The sequence below is a fragment of the Mus caroli genome, chromosome 1, assembly GCF_900094665.2.
Source record: "Mus caroli chromosome 1, CAROLI_EIJ_v1.1, whole genome shotgun sequence".
In the NCBI taxonomy this organism is placed as follows: Eukaryota; Metazoa; Chordata; class Mammalia; order Rodentia; family Muridae; genus Mus; species Mus caroli.
In genome coordinates, this window is record NC_034570.1 from 111,845,303 (window position 1) to 111,867,482 (window position 22,180).

The following is a 22,180-nucleotide window of genomic DNA, read 5'->3' on the forward strand; positions in this document are numbered from 1 at the left end:
TTACAGCTACCTGACCCCGACCTCTGGAAAGAGACTGTCTTCACCAAGTCTCCTTATCAGGAATTCACTGATCATCTTGTGAAAACCCACACCAGAGTCTCTGTTCAGAGGACCCAGGCTCCAGCTGTGGCTACTACATAAGGATTTTGTACAAGAAAAATAAAAGAATTAAGTCTGCTAATTAAAAAATAAATAAATAAAAATAAAAATACAAAGCCACCCAGTTAATTTGAGAAGAGAGAATTCTAAATTTACTTATGCCAGTATAATAATAATAACAATAATAATAACAACAACAACAATAATAATAATAAAATAAAGGGGGGGCTCACCAGGCATCCTCTTTGGAGTGACAGAGTGTTTAAACCCTGTGTGGCAATCCCTGATGCACCATCACGATGTCCAGGAAAGATACAGCGACCTCGAAGTCCAACTACTTCCTTAAGATCATCCAACTTTTGGATGATTAGCCAAAATGTTTCACTGTGGGAGCAAACAATGTGGGCTCCAAGAAGATGCAACAGATCCACAGGGAAGGTTGTGGTACTAAAGGGCAAGAACACCATAATGTGCAAGGCCATGAAGGGGCATCTGGTAAATAACCAAGCTCTGGAGAAACTGCTGCTTTATATCCAGGGTAACGTGGACTTTGAGGACCTTATCAAGATTAGTTGCTGTTGGCCAATAAGGTGCCAGCTGCTGGTGCGGACAAAGTAGTAGCCAGTGAAGCCTCACTGTGAACATGGAACATTTCCCCCTTCTCCTCTGGGCTGATCATCCAACAGATGTTTGACATGGCAGCCTTTACAACCTGGAAGTACTTGGCATCACAGAGCAGACTCTGCATTCTCGCATCCTAGAAGGTGTCCAAATGTTGCCAGCGTTTGTCTGCAGACTGATTACCTGACTTTGGCCTTAGTACCTTAGTATTGTCAATGGATACAAGTAGGTCCTGGACTTGAGGAGACTGAGTACATCTTCCCACACTAATTGAAAGGTCTTTTTGGCCAATCGATCTGCATTTGTGACTGCTGCCCTTATGGTTGCCACCACCACCACTGTTGTTGCTGCTGCTGGCTATTCTAACCAAGGCTGAAGCCAAGAAGAGCCAGAAATCAGAGGAGGATATGAGATTTGATCTCTTTGACTAATCCTCTCATAGCAACCAACTCAGCCAGCTTCATCTGAGAAACATAGAAATAAAAGCGTAGTTCTCTTTTAAAGGGGAGGAAGGGGAGAGAACTGAAAACCAAACCAAGGCAAACAAACAAAGAACCCAAAACTTAATTCTGCCTAACGTTAATACTAATCCCAAATATAAGCTTATGCAGGCCAAAGATGAGAAATTTCCACAATTGATTAAATACTGTATTGTCCCTAGGGGGCAGCATGCTACTTTTAAAACTTCAGTACCTAAATTATGAACTTGGCATGATAGTCCAAGCCTCTAATCCCCATACTTGGGAAGTAGAAGCAGGAGAATCAGAAATGCTAGGTTCTACTGAACTATAAAACCAGCTAAAGGCCAACCTAAGCTCCATGATAGACTGATAGACTGTCTCAAATAAATAAACATTTAAATTAATATTCAGTACTAGTCTTAAACTTAAGTTTCTGCTACACACACACACACACACACACACACTGAGCTTTAAAACTAGACCTGAAAGATATACATAGTATGCATACCTATCCAGTACTAGCCTTTAACATAAGTTTCTGGTACATATATCTACTGAGCTTTAAAACCAGACCTGAAAGACATACCTACTGTCAACCTGTTCTTATAAATGGTCATAGAGAGATATTAACTTTATTTCTAAAGATGAAAAAAGAGGGGGCATAACCCTGACAACTTTACATGGCTAGAAAATGCAGTATCTAGTGTTCCAGCCACTAAAGGCTGAAATCAATCTATCAGACGCCAAAGATTAATTTGTTTATTTAATCAACTAAGTAACCTGTGGTCCAAGAATTATTCAAAGCATAGCATCTCCTATAGCTCATATATTAGCTAACCAATATAAAGTACTTTAGAAATAATTTGGAGGGGTTAGGAATAAAGCTTGCCTAGCAGACAGAAGACTGGTTAATTGCTAGTATTGAAGAAAATGCCTTAATGACTTCTAAGACCATCAGAGGCTTTACATTCTATCTGATTTTCTTGGACTACTCATTCTAAGGACACTTCTCTCAAAACTCAGCTAGCATATCTCCCTCCCTCTGCCACAATAAGTTCATGAATAAGAGCTCCAATCTATAGCCTATGCTTGCGTCATGAGACACAAAAACAAGCATGCCTGGACAGGGTCCCTCTATTCCCCAAGCATTCTGACTCCCCAGTATTCCCAGCCCAGTAAGCATATATTATATTGTAGAAAAGTAAACAACAATCATTCCTGGGCCCTGTTACATTAGAATTCCTCACACACTGAAACTAGAAATCATAAAATGGTGATTGCTTCATGTCACTAAGTGTTGGCATTGCTTTTTAGATACTAATAATAACTAGAATACTTTATTTCTATCACTTCATTCTTAAAACAGTGATAGTTCACTATTTTTATCTCTTTGCAGATGCAAAGATGTTCAACTAGCAGCCTACAGGCACCCATGGCTAAGGATAGTTATGAATGCTACCCAACACAAACTGTAAACTTAGGTGGCGCATGGATGCCATCTAGATGCCATATGGATCTGTAGGTTCATGTAACCTGAGGGTTGCTAGGGGATCCCCACCCACACTGTGCTATGCAGGCCTGTGCCCCACCATGGACTTTATGGATTTCGCAGTGGCCTAAAGTATTGCTCCTGCTGGTGTTCACTAAGTTGGCAACTAGATGCAGTAGAGAACATCCCCTTGGCTGCAGCAGTTTGCTCCAGGCCATGGCTCTCCTGGGAGGTCTTTAAAGGCAACTGCACACACAGATGTGAAAAACAAAAAACAAAAACAAAACTGTAAACTTACAACCTTCAGGGTTTTGTTTTTTGTTATTATTTTACGTGTGTGTGAGTGTGTGTGTGTGTGTGTGTGTGTGAGAGAGAGAGAGAGAGAGAGACTTGAGAGAGAGAGAGAGAGAGACTTGTGCATAGTTCTCAAGCATATACTTTGAGATGAGAACACTGTAGAAATGCTAAAAGGTTAGGCATGACAGCTAGAAGGATTAGGTGACTGGCCCAAGATTGTACAAGCAAAATTAGAAGAGGCACTTGAATACAGATCTACTTAATCACCATATCTTAATGACTTCTACTTCTGCAAGCTAAAATCATTCTTAATGTGTTTTTCTGTCACCCATGGAAGAATCCACTATTTGATCCATTGTATAATCTATTTCAACACTACTAGAAAACTGAGAACAGAAATGAAATCATTTCTATTTACATATTAAGAGGTTAGCCTAAATTGGTGGCAAACATCTTTAATCCTAGTACTTGAAAGGCAGAAGCAAGTAGATCTCTGAGTTTAAGACCAGCCTGGAAATTAACAAGTTTCAAACCAGCCACATTAGCCAGGGTTTAACAGAGATCCTGACTCAAAAAAAAAAAAAAAAGTTAAACTAAGATATAAAGAACTCATTGCTCCTATGTGTTAGAAGTTGGGGGAGGGAATTACAGGGGGCCAGCTTTTTCCTCCTGGTTAAAAATAACAAAAAAGTTCCTAAATTGACTTCCTAAGTAAGTCATTGTACAACAACAACAAATGTTTTTTGTTGCACAAATGAATGAAGAAGGCAGCAAAAACAGGGCATCCATTATACCAATTATTATTCTTAAAATAAATATTCTGAGCAGGGCAGTGGTGGCACATGCCTTTGATCCCAGCACTTGAGAGGCAGAGGCAGGTGGATTTCTGAATACGAGGCCAGCCTGGTCTACAGAGTGAGTTCTAGGACTGTCAAGGCTATACAGAGAAACCCTGTCTTGAAAATAGATAGATAGATAGATAGATAGATAGATAGATAGATAGATAGATAGATAGATAGATAGATAGATAGATATTCTGAAGTTACTATGTTGTAAGAGAGCTTCAAAAGCAACTGCAGAGGTCATCTCTTTTTAGTAACAACAAAAACATTTAGAATTCTTGGAAAGCCACTGAGATAATATCCTAAATTTTAACAAACACAGCTTCCTTGAGACAGCCACTCCATTTTTCTGAGCTATGATTTCTTCCTCTGTTAAAGGAATAGAATGAATATAACTAAACAGTCAAAATGTGGTACATACGGCTTATGGATTTCTCTTTTAATGAGTACTGAGGACTGAATCCTGGGCCTTATTACATATGAACTCAAAGGCTCCAGCACAAAGATAAATACCCTCAGCCTCAAATGGTTTTTAATGAATTTCAAGCTGTCACTTCTGGTTAATGCTTACCCACTGGACAGTCCAGGACTACATGAACTGCAAGACTACAGTATCTCTGCATAACCTCCTAGTTCTAAAACTAAATCATTTCTAATGCCAAACTGTTCAAAAGTCTATTCTTTCAAAAATTGAATAAATAAATCTAACTGCATAACTGGTAATACAACTACAACAAGGGAATGAAACAATCCTAGTAACTGTTAAACTTAATATTCTTAACCAGAGCTGATAAAACATCCCTGCAAGGAGGGGGCTGGAGAAATGGCTTCTAGAGGACCAGTGTCTGTTTTCCAACACTCACATGGTAGGTCACAATTGTCTCTAACTCCAGTTTCAAGAGATTCAAAGTTCTCTTCTGGCCTCTGTAGGCATCAGGCATACACATAGTCACATAGCTGCATACACACACATGCAGGCAAAACACTCATATATACATAAAATAGAAATTTTAAAGCTTTTCCTATAAGAAGACAGATTTTAAAATTTTTCTTACATTTTTTTTAAATGTACATTGGTGTTTTGCGGCAGGTCTATGTGAGGATGTCAGAGTCCCAGGAACTGGAGTTACAGACACTTGTGAAGAATCATGTGGGTGCTGGGAATTGAACCCAGGTTCTTTGGAAGAGCAGCCAGTGCTTGTAACTGCTGAGCCATCTCTCCAGCCTGAGCCAGATTTGTAAAAGTTGAGGTTTTACAGGTCAGGTGATCTCTATTGGAACAACTTAATTCTAGCATTATAGCATGCATTCAGCCACAAATAACACAAATCAGTGTGGTTGTGTTCCAAGCTCGGAATACCCAAGATACAATTCACAAACCACATGAAACTCAAGAAGAAGGAAGACCAAAGTGGGGATACTTTGATCCTTCTTAGAAGGGGGAACAAAACACTCATGGAAGGAGTTACAGAGACAAAGTGTGGAGTAGAGAACTGAAGAAACGACCATCCAGAGACTGACTCACCTGAGGATCCATTCCATATACAATCACCAAATCCAGACACTGTTGTGGATGCCAACAAGAGCCTGCTGACAGGAGCCTGATATAGCTCTCTCCTAGGAGGCTCTGCCAGTCCTTGACAAATACAGAAGTGGATGCTCACAGCCATTCAGAGCATTGGGTCCCCAAGGAAGGAGCTAGAGAAAGAACCTAAGGAGCTGAAGGGGTTTGCAGCTCCGTAGGAGGAACAACATTATAAACTAACCAGTACCCCCCAGAGCTCCCAGGAACTAAACCACCAACCAAAGAGTACACATGGTGGGATTCATGGTTCCAGCTGCATATGTAGCAGAGGATGGCCTAGTTGGACGTCAACGGGAGGAAAGGCCCTTGGTCCTGTGAAGGCTCAATGCCCCAGTGAGAGAGAATGCCAAGGCCAAGAAGTGGGAGTGGGTGGGTTGGTGAACAGGGGGAGAGGAAAAAGGGTGGGGAGGGTGTTTTTCAGAGGGGAAACCAGGAAAGGGGATAACATTTGAAATGTAAATAAAGAAAATATCCAATGTATTAAAAATAATAATAATAACCCTACTGATAGTAAAGTTTGGATTTCACATGATTTTCACAGGTCAGCAAATATTATTCTTCCTTAGTCTTCTTACAATTCACAGGCGATACAAAATAGGTGATCAAACTTGTCTTTCCTATCACAGTCTGCCGCCACACCAACTTAAAATGTTCTAAGTTTTTTATTTTTAATTTTATATACTGGGGAGGGGGTTTTTACATGTGTATAGGTGCCTGCAGAGGCCAGAAATGGTTGTCAGATCCCTTGGAGCTGCAGTTACAAGTGGTTGTAAGCCCAATGGTTGCTAGAAACTCTATCCAGGTTCTCTGTGAGAGCAGTACACATTTTACATACTGAGCTATCTGAATGTGGAAGTCTGGACAACTCTCCTTTATGAACCATAACTTTCTCATCCATAAAAAGAAAACACTACTACTTACTCCACATGTTGAAAGAATTAACTGCAATACACTTAAGGGTTTTTTTTTAATGTATTATTTGCATGAGTAGATGCTTTGCTTGCATGCATGCTTGTGTGCCACATGGATGCCTGGTGCCCATGGAGGCCAAGAGACAGATCCCCTGGAACTAGAGTTATAGATGTTGGTGAGTCACCATGTGGATGCTAGGATTCAAACCTGGGTCCTCTAGAAGAGCAAGTACTCCTCACTTTTGAGCCATCTCTCCAGTCTTGCAGTACCCAGTACAGCTCAACAAATATTAGTTTCATGCCTTTCTCTTTTTCTTCCAGCCTTCACTGTGGCTATGGAAATTAGGAGAAAGTCTTTGGCAGGGCCAGAAAATCTGAAAGGTTAGTTTAAGTCAGCATTAGAGGATTTGAGATAAAGTCAGTTACATCACAGTGAAAAATATCTGTGGGAACTCTAGTCCATACAGAAAGGGGTAAAGGAAAATTAGCTATATAAGGTAAAGGACCAAAAAAAAAAACCTGAAGAACTTAAGTAATCAGAATTTGTTACCTTCATTTTATATTTACACAATTAAGTATGTCACCCTGTTAAAAAGAACAGAGAGAGGAAAGAAGTCTGTCTGTACATATTAAAGTCATAGTCTTCAAGGTAGACTTCGTGCAGAAAAAACTTTAATGTAAAACATCAATATAGTATGCTAGTTTCCACATGCAAAAATAAGTGAATAATAATTTATATATGAGCCGGGTGTGGTGGCGCACGCCTTTAATCCCAGCACTTGGGAGGCAGAGGCAGGTGAATTTCTGAGTTCGAGGCCAGCCTGGTCTACATAGTGAGTTCCAGGACAGCCAGGGCTACACAGAGAAACCCTGTCTCGGAAAACAAACAAACAAACAGATAAATAAATAATTTATATATGTTTTTACTTTCATAAAATAAATACCGTCCATGCCTTGAAAAGAAAAAAATAAATAAAAATACTGTCCAAAAAGAAAAAGAGGCTACCTATAAAGAGTAGGAAAGGAGCAGCAGTAGTGTTCAAATTTCTCTACACAGACCTTTTTATATTATTTTGAAATCTGAACCAAGTAGCCACATTACTGATTTAATAAAGGAAGTGAAATTCTAAAAATAATTGTGCCAGGCATGGTGACTCATGCCTATAATTCCAGAACTTGGGTAGGGGGAGAGAAGGCAAAATGCTTGCAATCTTAAGTTAGGCTAGGCTATACAGTAAATTTCAAGCCAGCCTGAGATATGACATCTGTCTGAAAATAATGAATAAAATAAATCGGGAAGTCAGAGGGGTCAGATAATGCATACTGTTATAACTAGAAACTGTGACTTACCTCCAGTGGCTATATTATTTGCATATAACTAATGATAACTAATCTATATCACTTCTAGCTGCACCTTAGATTTCAAACTTACCTAAATAAAGACAATATAAGCTTCTAAGAATGAATAAAGGTGAAAAGGGTCAGGCATGGTAGGTAGCTCATGCCTTTAACTCCAGCATTCCAGAGGCTTAAGGCTACCCTGGTCTACAAAGCAAGTTCAAGGACAGCTACCACTATACAAAGAAGCCCTGTTTCAAAAACAAAAAACAAACAAATGAAAAAAAGGAAGGAAGGAAGGAAGGAAGATAGATAAGGAAAAATAAGGTTAACAAATGATGCTTGTATTACTCTAAAGACTCACTAAGACAATCATCTGAAATGGGAGCAGGGACCTATCCAAATATCTACCAAAATTAATTTAAGAGCAGTTTCTGATAGTAGATATTGCCATATGGTTCTGCTTACCTGTCTTCCAAATAACCTTTCTTTTCCTTAGCCCCAACAAATGTTAAGATGTATGCAACCTATAAATTGATGCCCTTCTTGATGCTGTCTCCTAATCTGATCTAGGCCTTCTCAATTTCTTAAAGAAATTTGTCTAGTAATAGAAATATGTCTATTATATATAGACATAATAGACACATTATATCTTGTTTCCTCTATTGTGTTTCTTAACAAAACCCTATGTTATAACTCTTCTGCTAAAGCAATAAAGTCTCTAGTGAGTGTAAGTCACAATAACTTTGGCAGCATCTCAAAAGATGCTGCTATGCAACCACCTCTACATTCCCCACCTATTCTTAAAAATCCATAGGGCCTGAGATGAAACTCAAAGAACTATATTACTTGCATATATGTTTAATCCATATATCAATCAAACAGTTGACTTTCCAAAATACACCTGAAAACCAATTAGCTAAGGTCACCAATAACTTTCCAATAGTCCAAATCACAGCATTCTGGCTTTTGCTTTCACTTAGAAGCAGTTGACACTTTCACAAAACTCTCTACTTTACCTTTTACTCAATAAGCAGACTTTCTTATATTCATTCAGTCCTCTTCCCATCTAAGAACTCTTTTTTTTTTTTAAAGATTTATTTATTTATTATATGTAAGTACGCTGTCCTCAGACACTCCAGAAGAGGGCACCAGATCTCGTTACAGATGGTTGTGAGCCACCATGTGGTTGCTGGGATTTGAACTCTGGACCTTCGGAAGAGCAGTCGGGTGCTCTTACCCACTGAGCCATCTCACCAGCCCCCCCATCTAAGAACTCTTAATCTTTCAATGATGATTAAGACCACAATGGTTACCTTCATAAGCACTGACAAACAGAATATTTCTACAATGAGCTATAAACCCTAAACAACTTTAAATCCATTAGCTTTCAAATCAGACTTACACAGAAGTACCGAAGTACAGGAGTATAAAGATGCTTAAGCAGCAACAAATCTGAATTTGAAAAATTTGCATTGCTATTTACATTTATAGACCAAAAGGCACATGAATTTAAAAATGTATTAAATTGTATATTGCTTATGTGTCTGTTGGGGAGAAGAGAGTGTGTGTGTGTGTGTGTGTGTGTGTGTGTGTGTGTGCCTGCATGCACATGTGTAGATGTACAGACATGAATATAGATGCTGGAGGTCAACTTTGGGTGTTATTCTTGGGAACTGTCCACGTGTTGTATTTTGAGACAGGGTCTCTAACTGGCACCCGAGGACTTGCCAATTAGCCTAGGCTGGCTGGCCAGAAAGTCCTAAGAATCCACCTTGCTCCACCTACCCAGTGCTGTGATCACAAACTTATGCAACCACACCTGGCTTTGGGGGTGCTGGGAAATGAACTAAGATCTTTGTAAGATCCTTATGTGTCAACAGCTATAACTGAGTTGTCTCCTCTGACTGATACACCTTCCTGAATTTTACCTTTGTTCTCCTCCACGAGTAGGTTTAACATTTCTCTACAAATTTTGGTATGATTAGAGAAAACACAAATAAGTGGGAAGTGACTACTGTATCGTAACAACATTGACTTGAGGAAACATGGGCCTCAAAAGTGGCAGGGAAGGAGACACTATTCTAGGGTTACAAAAGTAGCACACAAAGTAACTGAGCAAGTAAATAGTTACACTAAGGAATGGTGAGAACCAATTTCTCCCTGATGGAAAAGACAGTCACAAATACAGAATGGGACATGGGTCAGTGGTGCTTGCCTAGCATGCCTGGGTCCTTGGGTCTAAACTCCAACACTAACAAAAGTAAAACAAAATCAAATATAAACACAGACAGAGAAAAGGGCTAGAGAGGATTCTGAAGTGCTAGATGAGAACTGTTTTATCAATTTAAACAAACATACTAAGCGCCTGTTTCTGTTTCTAAACATCTCCTCTTCTGAAAAAAAAGAAAAAATTTCAGGATTCCTTGGAGAAAGTAATAATTGCACAGCTGGAACAGAAAAATAAGATAATCTCAGAATACGCTGTGTGATTAGAAGTGCACCAAGGATAGAGACATGGCCAGAAGACAGAGAGGTCAACTTCAAAGGCTTCCACTACAAAATCTGGAACAATTTGAGGAGTGAAATCAAATTTCAAATCACAGTAAGTAGTAAGCACCACCGAATAGGAACAGAATTCCATGAATAATATCTGTGACAACGAGTTTACCCCACACAAGGGTAAGCCTAAGTAATAATGGTTAAGCTCTGATGATAGGACCTGGTACAGTCTTGGGTATCTCCTCACCTAAGAATAGCGAGTCTAGTATATATGAAGGCCCTAGAATTGATCCTCAGCACCATAAAAAAAAAAAAAAGAGTGGTGGTTAGAGATTTATCTCAGTGACAGCACAAGGCTTTAGGTTGGGTGTCCAATATGAGAACAGGGGAAAAAAAAAAAAAACAAAATTCAAAAGGTTTTCACATTACCTGACTTCATATGATTTACATAGCAGAGACACTCAACAAGCATGAGCTTATAGTGTTCAAGGTCAAACATCACCAGTAGTGGGCCAATACTGTGTCTCTGGGTGGTTCACTAAGAATAGCACATCTTTCTGTGGCAAGCACTCCTGCCAACAATGTCCTTAGTGTGCATGTGAGCAGCCATTGGAGCATTTAACTAACAGGACATATTACAGAATAAAAGGGCTAGACTGTTTGAAACTGTCAAAGTCATTAAAGACTAGAAGGGTTAGTGAGGAATGATTCTGAACTGAAGAGGGGTAAAAAGAGACCAGTGAAATCGCTCAGAATGTAAAAATGACGCCACCAAACTTAACAATCTCTAGAATACACATGGTAGAAGAGAGTCAATTTCCAAAAGTTGTCTTCTAACCTATATACAACTATCTTAGCACACAGTAAACACAGAGAATAAAGGCCAAAAAAAATTTTTTGAGCAAAAGAATGGAGAGACATGACCATGAAATACAATATATGATCCTAAATCAGCTTCTAAATTGGACTACAAAGGACAAAGAAATACCATTAGGATCATGGGGGAAATGTGACTGACATTTATAGATCTGAAGTTAAGTGTGAGCATTTATTTCCTGATCAGGCAGTTTTGTGAAAGGCTGTCCATGTTTGGTAAATATAGACTAGGATATTTGGGTATTTCTGTTTATAACATATTCTCAAGTGGTTCAGAAAGACTAATCAAATTACAAATAGTGCACTCATCAGAAATGTGGAGCTAGAGCCAGGGGTGGTGGTACAGGCCTTTAATCTCTGAACTCTGGGAGGAAGAGGCAGGCAGAGCTCTGAGTTTGAGGTCAACCTCACCTACAGAGGGAGTTCCTGAACAGCCAGGGAAAACCTGTCCCAAAAGTCAAACAAACAAAAATAAAAACAAAAACAAATAACCAAAAAACAACAACCACAAAGTGGAACTAAGGATGAGAACAGAGCAGCAAAGAGATTAGGTAGTTTCATCAAAACATGATACAGTGTTAAGAGGGCTAAGATGAAGACATGATTAGGTCAGTAGAGTTACTTACCTAGCATATACAAAGCCCTACATTCCATCCTCAGCATCACCTAAACCTGGCACAGTGACACATGCTGTAATCCCAGCATTTAGGATGTACAGACATGTGGATTGGAAGTTCAAGGTTGACCTTGGCTATACAATGAAATCAAGATTACCTGCATCACAGAAAACCCAGTCTCTCCAAAAACAACAACAAAATAGATACAGCAGAAGAAAAAAAAAGGATCAATTCTAATACCAGGGGAACCTCTGAACAAATGAAAGGCTATCACAACAAATGCCCCAGGCTAATCTTGTGTATATATATATAGTATATAGCTAGTTCAATGTTAAAATGTGGTTAAAGAGATTTCAGAAGCTCTTTAAGAATTTTCATTAGGTGTGAAATTACTTCAAAGTGTTAATTCTCAAAAGTTCAGTGTAAACTTATGACAATCATGGTGTCAGCAAAACAGCTGGTTCATTAAATATATCCAAAAGTATTTGGCCCATCTTTTCCAAAGGAGAACTGCCAAAGGCTAAATCTTAGCACTAACTTCATTTTTTTCCTCCTTCTCCTATGTTTAAATATACTATCATTCTTTATTTCCCCATCTCTAATTCTTTTCATACCTCACCTACACCACTATAACAACATTCTTGCCTCCCTGATACCCTTATACAGCTTGGTACCATTAACTCTAAAATCAGGAACCCATACTTCTAAAACCTATACTTAAATTTTATTTGCTTATCCAAGTATCTATAACCGCTGCCTATTGCTAATGCCAATTTACAAGGTACGAAAATGAAAAGGTATTTCACATACATATTCACACAGTCATATACAAAGAAAACAATGAACAAGTTAAGTACTTGTAGTGGGAATAGAAAAGAGAAAGTAAAAGATCTTTGAGCTAAACAGAGCAACTCAAACCTGCAGTCTCAGCCTCCATAAGGTTGAGGCAGGAGGACTGCCAAGAGTTTGAGATCAGACTGAGCCAAACAGTGAGACCCTGTCTTAGAAAGGAAAAAAAAAAAGATGAAGACTTTGGCATGACCTTAATTTATGCTTACTCTAGGAGTTGGTATTCATTTTATTTTTTATGACATGGTAGAGATTCCAAGGGGGAGTGGGTTCTAAAACCGTACTTTTCTCAACCTGACATCAAATAAATAAAACAATCATTTTACCACTTGGATAAGCCAAGAGATGATTTAAAGTCAAACAAAACCATCCTACAAGTTCTTACATGCTCAACAGGAAGATGCATTCTAAAGGTCTAAATATGACCCCACTTGCCCAAGCACAAGAGTCTTCTGACCCGGTTCCATCCCCTACCAGAGCAAACACACATAGGAACAAGAAACTATGCCCACTCAGAGATGCACATATATAACAGACAACTTGCATTTCTTTAAATATACTACATACCCTTTCACAAGTCTGACTTTTATATAAGCTATTCTTTCTACCCTGATCAGTTCCAACTCACCCTTCAAGACCATATCCAAATGCCAATTCTCATTTCCCCCAGATCCTAATACACTGTCATTCTAAATTGTGTATGTGAACATGTACAATCAGCCTAGAATTTGAACTCAAAGGAAAGTATCAAACTATATTTACCTTTATAGATAACACTGTTGCCACTATATCAGAAATTCAAATGTTTGATTAACATGTAAAGGAATGTTTGCCACATTAGTCCCCAATAAGACAAATTTTTCAAAAATGTAATAATTAAAACAAGGTATAACTATTTTTTCCAAAATAAGAACATCTACAGTCTGTTTTTGCAAAAGAGATATTTGGGATAATCCTGAACCATAACCCCAGCCCTCTAGTTTTAGACTGAGGAAATAAAAAACTGGCTAACCACAGGCAAATGTTTTAGGTACAGTAAGTCATCTGAATGTTTGAATTATCATTTAAATTATGTTCATGAACATGGTAATATAAAACAGAAAAAGTGGCTATGCCACTTGCCACTTACTTAAAGCATAATCCTAGATGCTTCAAATATATACATTCTTAGTACTCTACAACAATTCAAAGCCACACTAGCACTCAGAAACCAGAGACAGGAAGAATGTATTTGTTCAAGGTATAAAGTCTGTGTTACAACATGAGGCCTTGTCTCAAAAACAAAACAAACAAACAAAAAATCAACTTAAAGGTCATATAATTTGCCAAGGTTTTTATAAAAGACTAGATTTTAAACTCATTTATTTGGTTCCAAAGTCTGTGATCTTTTTCTTATATTGAAGACCCCGCACCATGAAATGTTTCCAATATATTGTATTCAAATTCTATCTTTGTCACAAAACTTTAACAAATACACACAAATGGGGGTTATTGTGGGGGGACTGTTGCCTGGAAGGAAACAAAAATATCAATTCAAATGGTGATTGGAGTAAATACTAATCTTTTTTTAATTACAACTTTCTTTTAAAAAAATTGCTGAACAGAAGCTGAACTCATGAAACAATAGAAACAACTCTTGTTTTAAAAGTTCTTATACTTATTAGATAAAACTTACAAAAAGTGGGGAGGGGAAGGGAGGGAGGAAGAGGGTCTGGGGAGATGGCTCAGAGTTGGGTGCTGAATTTTAATTCCAACACCTATCAAAAGCTGAAAATGGTGACATATAACAGTAACCCAAGCATGAGGCAGGGGAAACAAGCTCACCAGCCAGTCAGTTTAGCCAGAACCACTAAACTCTAGTCCAGGATTAGTAAGAAACCCAGCCGGGCGTGGTGGCGCACACCTTTAATCCCAGCACTGGGGAGGCAGAGGCAGGCAGATTTCTGTGTTTGAGGCCAGCCTGGTCTACAAAGTGAGTTCCAGGACAGCCAGGGCTACACAGAGAAAGCCTGTCTCAAAAAACAAAACAAACAAAACAAAAAAACCAGACAGAAAAAGAAACCCAACTTGAAAAAATAAAGGGGAATAAGGACTGAAAAAAACATTACAATGTTGACTTCTGGCCTCTACATGAACCTGCATGGGTTATAACGCACACATGTATACACATGTGAACACACACATGAAAACTTTTTTAAATTGATATAAGAAAAATATACAAAATTATATCTAAACAAATATACATTACCCCCAAGGTACTTACTGCCAGGTCTGAGACCCAGATCGTTTTGACTGGATTATCTAGCAAAAAAAGTGAGTTCTTGGAAATACTTAAAAGGTATGGACTGAAAAATCAAAAAATGTATAAACTGAGGAGACAAGGGTGAAGGGGAAAGCAATGCTGTGTTTTAAGAAAGAATAAGAACTAGGGTAAGATCAAACCAGGAGGAAAGTTTTCAAAGCCCAGCAAACAGGTTAAGAATTAATTTCATAGGAACTGCTATATATCTTACATGGGAAAATGGCAAGGATTTTTTTTTCTTTCCTGTTGCTTTATGAGTCCACTGTCATGTACAACAGTTCTATTTTGTAAAGTTGTTAATCTTAAAAAAAAAATGGGATTTTTAAAGATTCAGTTTTTATTCAACATGTAGTTCAATAGCAGAGCACTTACCTAGCATCACCTTGGCTAGTGTGAGACAAATAAAAAGATAAAAAAAAAAAAAGTAGTGCTTTCACCAAATAACTGTGTATAGGAGTATGTGCAGAAATATTCTTCTCAAAAATAAAGTCTTTATATGAGTGATGAACGCAGTGGGGAGGGAAAACTCCTTCAGAATAATGCTTGTGAATATTAAATGCCACTGGTGTGGTCTAAGAAATTACTGAACTTTAAAGCAAAACAGAGCCTTGGTAATCCCGTCATTTTCTCAACAGGTTAAATTGAAGCTCAAGAATTAAATTGTGTAAACCCATGGAAGACGGAATACCAGACCTCAGAAGCAAGATCTTAAAGCTATGCTAACTCAGACCATGTAACAAGCAACCACATTTGGCTAAAAACTTAAATGACTAAAACAAAATGCAACATCAACCTCAGTCTTTCACATAAATCGGTCCTACACTTCAAGTGTCCACACCCTACACATGGCTAATGGCTACCATATCTAACAGGGTAGGGAAAAAATACTTCCCCCATATGTGTCAACTATACTTCAATAAATTTGGGAGAGGGCAAAGTAATTTCATCACTACAGAAAACTTAACTGGACTGCATTGCTCTAAAGAACAAGCTTTAGGGTGGGACAGGCATGGTTTGAATTCTGCTTGGACAGGAGCAAATGGCACAAGGCTGACATACAAGTGAACTAATAAACACACCTTAAGAGTATACTTGATAGTTAAGTGAAATAACATTTTTATATGTACACTGTCTGGAACTCAACAGATAATACTAACAGTCTTTCCCCTCTGGATCTTCTTTTTGTCTAGTACTCCTCAGAACCTCCTGTGAGAAAACAGAAATAAGCGAGCCTCCCAAATTAATGCCTTCCTCTTAAGCATTAAGTTCTTACCAATTTCTTCAAATACTCATACCTTTCTTCCACTGTTTCTACCAGGGAATAATGAAATAAAAGATAACTGTGAATATAATAAACATCCCTTATATTTTATGACTATACTGAATTTTCATTCAAAGACTATAAAATAAATTGTACAATTTCTAGACAACTGTTCTTCTATGCCAGTAAAGAATATTCTATATTACTTCTTCATTACATTCCTTCTCACTATCTGTGCTAATTGAACATTACATGAAACATACCAATATGTTTCTCTACAGTACTTTACTGGCCTCTTCCCCTCAAAAAAATCCAACTTCCAGAAATTAATCTTTAAGGCTTCTACTGAGCCAGTAAATTTGACATTTTTGAACTGTATCATTTAAAAACTTTGTTACGTGCAAAAATCCAGAAAAAATACCAAAATTCAGCTCAGTTTGTAAACCAGTATATTTCTATCAATAAGCAAATTTCATTGATGAGTAACAATGTCTATTTAGCTACATTAATTTGCATAGACTTACATTCCTAACAAATTCACAAATTTTGCATTCCTAATATGAAGAATTCAAACAGACCTTTAAACCATTTGCTCTTAAACATCTACCAAACAAGACTAGACTCCTACATGCTTTTTAAGGTTTCTTGCTTTTAAACAACAAACCTCTCAGCGGAGGAAAGAAGTACTCTCAATAAGCGTCTCCTTTAAATTATCTAATTCGTATTTTGCTCCTTAAAGATAATTTACTCAAAAACCTAACTACTGGTCTCCCCTTCAGAGTTAAGGAAAGGCCATAAATACTAAATAAATAACAATCCACACTATACATCATTTTATAACTCTATTTGCAATACATAAAATTAAAACATTTCAGGTGTACAAACCAGAGTACTTAAGAATCAATAGAGTTCACATAAGTTTTCTTAAAATCTGAAAAAAGTTTCTATTGCTATCACACAAAAATTTATTACTGTCTCATTTTATATACTAAAAAGGTGGTACCTATGCCTAAACTGATAAAAATCTAATTAATAAGATTCTGTTATTTTATTAAAGTTCTTTTAAAAAATAATATCCACAACTGGTCACACTAGAACAGTTCTTCCTGAGGCTGCATTCTAAGTACATCCGACCCAGAAAGTATTTTTAGCAAATGTGTTCAATAGATGCTGGTGTTATGCCTAGCTTAAATTAGAAATTAGTGTCATAAATTTAAAGCAACAATGTTACTAGGAACGTTTTAAAGCTACTCAATTAGGACATGGTGGGGGAGGAGAGAAGACTTGACACAATTTACCACCACCTAGAAGCCATAAGGAACCCAAGACAAGAACCTCATATACTCACTCATCTGTTACTACTTTTGAGGAATCTCTGATCTTCTACCTTAACAAACTGTAACCAACTCAGTATTAAGAAAAACTATTAAACCAGTGATGATTCCTTGTGTTTAAAACAATCTTTTTAGCAAATGTTTAAGGAGCCGGTAAATACAAAACACTGTCATGTACTCACGTACACGTACAAACATAACTACGTAGATCTTAGAAACCAAGATCACATTCATGAACATGTGCTATGACAAAATATGAACAAAGATAAGAATGCCATAAAAATGTGAAGAGACACAAAAATAGCTTCTGTGGTAATTGGAGCAGAAATGTATTCTGACAAAAAAGGTGGCATGACTGATCGTATGAGTGAATAAAATGGTTCTAGACAGCTCCTAAGCTTCTCCTTGTAAGCTGGCTTTTTCTTTAAAAGAGTATCAAATTTGTAATCCTCAAATTCGAGATTTAAATAATATATCTAGGTTATAGTCTACTAGGTACTCTGAATGATTGTTTAAGGTCATCCCTCCCCTTTTGGAAAACAAGTTTTCCCCTCTGACACACTTAGGTTCACAAACCCAGGGTTCTCAGAAGGCTGCCGTATTTGTCCTTCCAGTCTTCTAGTCTGACTTTACAAGTCAGATACATTAGCTTTTCTTGTTTTTCCTCCATAGCCATCTTTTAAATGTGACCAAATAACTGTGTTATTTCATCTGGACCCAAGATCTGGTCACACACTCAGTATTTCTTGAATTGTTCATTCCAAAAGTTAGGTATGACTAGTCCTCCTGGAACAGGCAGTTTTTAAAACCCTCTACGTAGTCCTTGTCCACACTGATGTCACTCTGTGATGCAAAGCCAAACATAAAGTCTCTGACATAAGTTTCAGGGAAACATCGATATGGATTATCAGTGAAACTGTAAATTGTTCCATTACTTTAGAAACCCCAGCAAATGCATCCATACATGCATTTAACTACCTACCTACACACACACACACACCATTCTAGCTTTTCTTAAATCTCTGTATTGAACTGATTTCCAGAAATCGTCCTGGTACAATTGAGGTGTCTACGCTTTGGTAAGAACAGTTCCTGTCCACAAAGGATAATCATACGCTCCATTTTTCCTGTAAGTAACTATAAAACAAACATTGACACCGAAATAAAAATGTAAAGCCAGAAAGCCACAAATGACTGTGCTTAACTTTTTACAAAACCCCACAAACACCGATCTGTTCTTGACTACAGACTCACACTGAATCTAAACATCATGAAGGTAGGGACGATTCCAAAGCAGCATGAAAAATCTAAGTTCAGATGTTCTACATCTCAACTTTTTGGGCCCAACTACAGATTCCTAAAAGCAAGTATAATACTAGCAAGTCACAAGAGACTTTCAAGTTCAATGGAAGGAAGTGTGTGTTCCTACCGCGTGCGGAAAAAAATAAAGATGCTTATATGAGTCAATTAACCTAACATTAACAATTAGAAAAAAGAATCCCACAAATGAAATACTGAAGATTCTCCAGCCTTACCTTGAGTTTAGGAATATTTCATCTCCGCATCTATTCCACCCCTTCTCCCGTGCACTCATCCCTAGTAGATTTCAACTGTAAACCCAAGGAAGATTCGAGTGCTCGGACCCACTAAGAAAAGGGAAGTCGATCGGGTAGTCTGGCCACCCGGCCCGGCGAGCTTCAGGTGCGCGCCCACGACCTGCAAAGGGGGCCCAAGCAGGCCGAGCAAAGGACCGCCCCAAGCGCCTCTCTTACCTTCGTTATCACAGCCGCGTCCTCCCGGCTGGAGAAAGAAAAAAAAAAATCCAAATACAAAAAGGCAGGAGGCCCCGGGCTCGCGGCCGGGGAAAAGAGGCGCGCGGTCCGCGTCGAGGTGCTCGCTCTCAGCGCCCCGAGAACAGCCGCCGCCACAGCGGCCGCACCACGGCCGCGGGCCGCCTGCACCCCGTCATCCTGCGGGGCTGCGGCGGGACTGGCGTGCGCGGGGAGGCGCGCGCTCGCACCTCACGGCGAGATGAGCTAATCCCTTCACACGCGCCCCGAAAGTGCCGCGGTCCCCGCAAGCCGCGGGCCGAAGTCAAGTCTCTTTCAAGTCCCGGAGCCCCGATTTCTGACAGCTCCCGGGAGTCTTAAAAGAACAATGTCGCGTCCGCGGAGCGGGGAAGCGCGCGCGGCGTGAGGCGGCCGGTGACTCCAGGGAGGCGGCTCTGTGTGAGAGTGCAAAGGAGAGCCTCGGTCACCCTCCTCCTCCTTCTCCTCCTCCTCTCCTTCCTCCTCCTCCCTCGCCTCTACCGCCTCCTCCGTCTCCTCCTCCTCTCTCAAGCACACCCCGTCTCCGAGGCCGCAGCATAGCAACCGAACATGGCGGCTGCGCAGCCCCCGACCAGTCAGAGCCCCGGAACGGCGGCCTCGGCAACAGGAGGCGGTCTCGCGAGAGGTGAAGCCACGCCCCCTGCTCCGCCTCCTTCCCGCCTCCTACCCGGTTTTGGAGCTCGGGCGCCCGCCTAGAAGCACTGGTACTCACAGGTGCGAGAGAGGCGGGATTTAGCGGGTTGGGAGGGGAGGGCGTGGCTCTATGTCCACACCTCATCGCCAGGCAGCGATTGGTTCCTTGACTGTCAGTTCTGCCCCTCCTCCCTCTTCTAAGAAATACCTACTGACGGACTCTAGGGACACAAAAGAGGGGCAATAGCACAGAGTGGGGAAATCTGGCATCAGGTTGTCCCAACTAAGTGCTAATAGAGGGTATAGGCTTTGAAGTGCAGTTTTCAATCAGTTCTCCTAAACATAAGGCCCTTGAAAACAAAGCCTAAGCAAAAGACGTTTCATGGATAAAACAAAGGATAGGTGCTTTCTGTGTGCAAGGAACACTGCTTTTTAAATCAAAGTAGTTCAATCATTTTAAGAATGAGGGTTGGTATTATCATACCATGGCCTTGAGGAGGGTATACCCTTAATATTTTCTGGGTAATACAAACTTGATGATGATAGAACATTCCTATAGAATGGGTGACCTCAACTAGGATCAAATGAAGGAAGGGTAAGTTGGGAGGACCCTCACATTTCCTCTTTGCTTGTTTTTAGTTTTTGTTTCTGTATTTTGTATACACCTAAAATATGTGTGCCCATCTGTCTGTGTGTCTGTCTGTCTATCAGAGGACAAGGTTTGAGAGTTGGTAATCCTATGTGTGTTCTGAGGATTGAACCAGACTTGGCAGCAAATTCCTTTCCTTTATCCTTGGACCCACCTCAAAAGTCCTTGTCGTTTTTACCCCCTTGGGGGGGGGTGCCCTTTTCTGTGGCCAGGGTTCTTGTTAGATCTTAATCTCAATCTCTGTCACTAGAGACCATATTTATAAAAATGTTTTTCCTGGTGGTAGTGATGAATGCCTTTAATTCTGCCATTTGGGAGGCAGAGGAAGGTGGATTTCTGTGAGTTCCAGGCCAACTTGATATACAGAGCAAGTTCCAGGACAGCCAAGGCTAGACAGAGAAGCCTTGTCTTGAAAAACCAAAATAGATAAATAGATATATAAATAGTTGGTTTGTTCAAGGGCCTCAGGAGAGAGCACATGCCCAGTATATGTACAAGGTCCTCAGTGCCCAACACCCACATGCTACAAAGCTTCTTTTCTCCATGTTGACAAAATGACTTTACCGATAAGGAAAATCTGTTCAAAACTGTGAAAGACAATAATTTATATTAACTTCTTCTTATTCCCATTCTGCTCCTACTCTTTCTTGTCCAGCTGGTGATGGACACTTGACCACATAGGAGGCTGAGGCAGGAGGATTAAGAGTTCAAGAACATCCTTAACTACACAGAAAGTCTCAGGCCAGCCTGTGCTCCATGATACCCTGTCTCAGAACCCAAGTGAGACAGGACAGCTCCAGCCGACGATCACTCGTTCTTCCCTAAGTCTGTATTCTTTCCTCCAGCTCTCCGTTTTGAAATCCTTTGTTCGTGGCATTGCTAAAATGCTTCTTATCTCACCTGGGTCAGCATTCATCCGTCCTTGAACAAAAGTTCAAAGAGAATTCGCCAGAGTCAGGCACCAAGTAATGATTTCTTCCTTCTGCAACACAGATGGCTCTAGGTTTAAACATCCCTTTAGTGCTTTTCACAATGTTCGTCTTACTACACAATCCTCAGCCCTGTGTGGGTATTGCTGATAGTCCGTGATTTGATCACTGCTATTACCTAAGCCAAAGCCTCTTAGTCATCTCTGCAGCCCTCAGAATGCCTGAGGACATTGCCTAGCAGGGGAAAATAAAGGCAGGGAAAGAACAAAACCTTTGAATCACAGGTGAGTAGGGTTTCAAGAAAATACCTGAAATAGAGTCTGGCAAGAAAAGTCAGTCAGTAAATGTCTTGCTGAGCAAGCACAAGGACCTGTGTTCAGATTCTCCAGAGCACATGTAAAAAGCCAGGCGTGGTGAGCCATTCACAGCTGTGCCACCATCAGCCCTGACTCTACCTCAAGACTGTCACTACTAATCATCACTAATCCCCAAAAGGCATCCCCTGCCTGCTGGTCATTCTCTATTTTCTCCTCCCCAGTCCTTTACCAAGTCATAATCTATTTCCTGTCTCTATGTGTTTGCCTACTCTGCATATTTCACGGAAACAGAGTAACTTCCCAAACAGAGCCTTCATAGTGGAAATCACCGAGATGGGCCCTTTAACATACCAGCACTCACTGTCATCCCTAGAAAATTCTACATTCATCTTACACCTACCTCCCTGCATCCCTGAAAAAGAAGGAGCGAGGGATTGTC

At 39.6% G+C, this 22,180-nt stretch overlaps 1 protein-coding gene and 1 pseudogene across 1 annotated transcript in view; one reads left to right on the forward strand and one right to left on the reverse strand.

Annotated features, from left to right (window-relative positions):
* The window catches only part of Ptpn4 (protein tyrosine phosphatase non-receptor type 4), a 179,109-nt gene extending 159,344 nt beyond the window's left edge, over positions 1–19,765 (reverse strand). The window contains exon 1 of the mRNA XM_021161817.2: positions 19,157–19,765. The gene's annotated coding sequence lies outside the window, so the exon portion shown is untranslated. The remainder of the gene's footprint in view (positions 1–19,156) is intronic.
* On the forward strand, positions 337–1,151 carry LOC110294043 (annotated as a pseudogene).
* Positions 19,766–22,180: the final 2,415 nt, after the last annotated feature.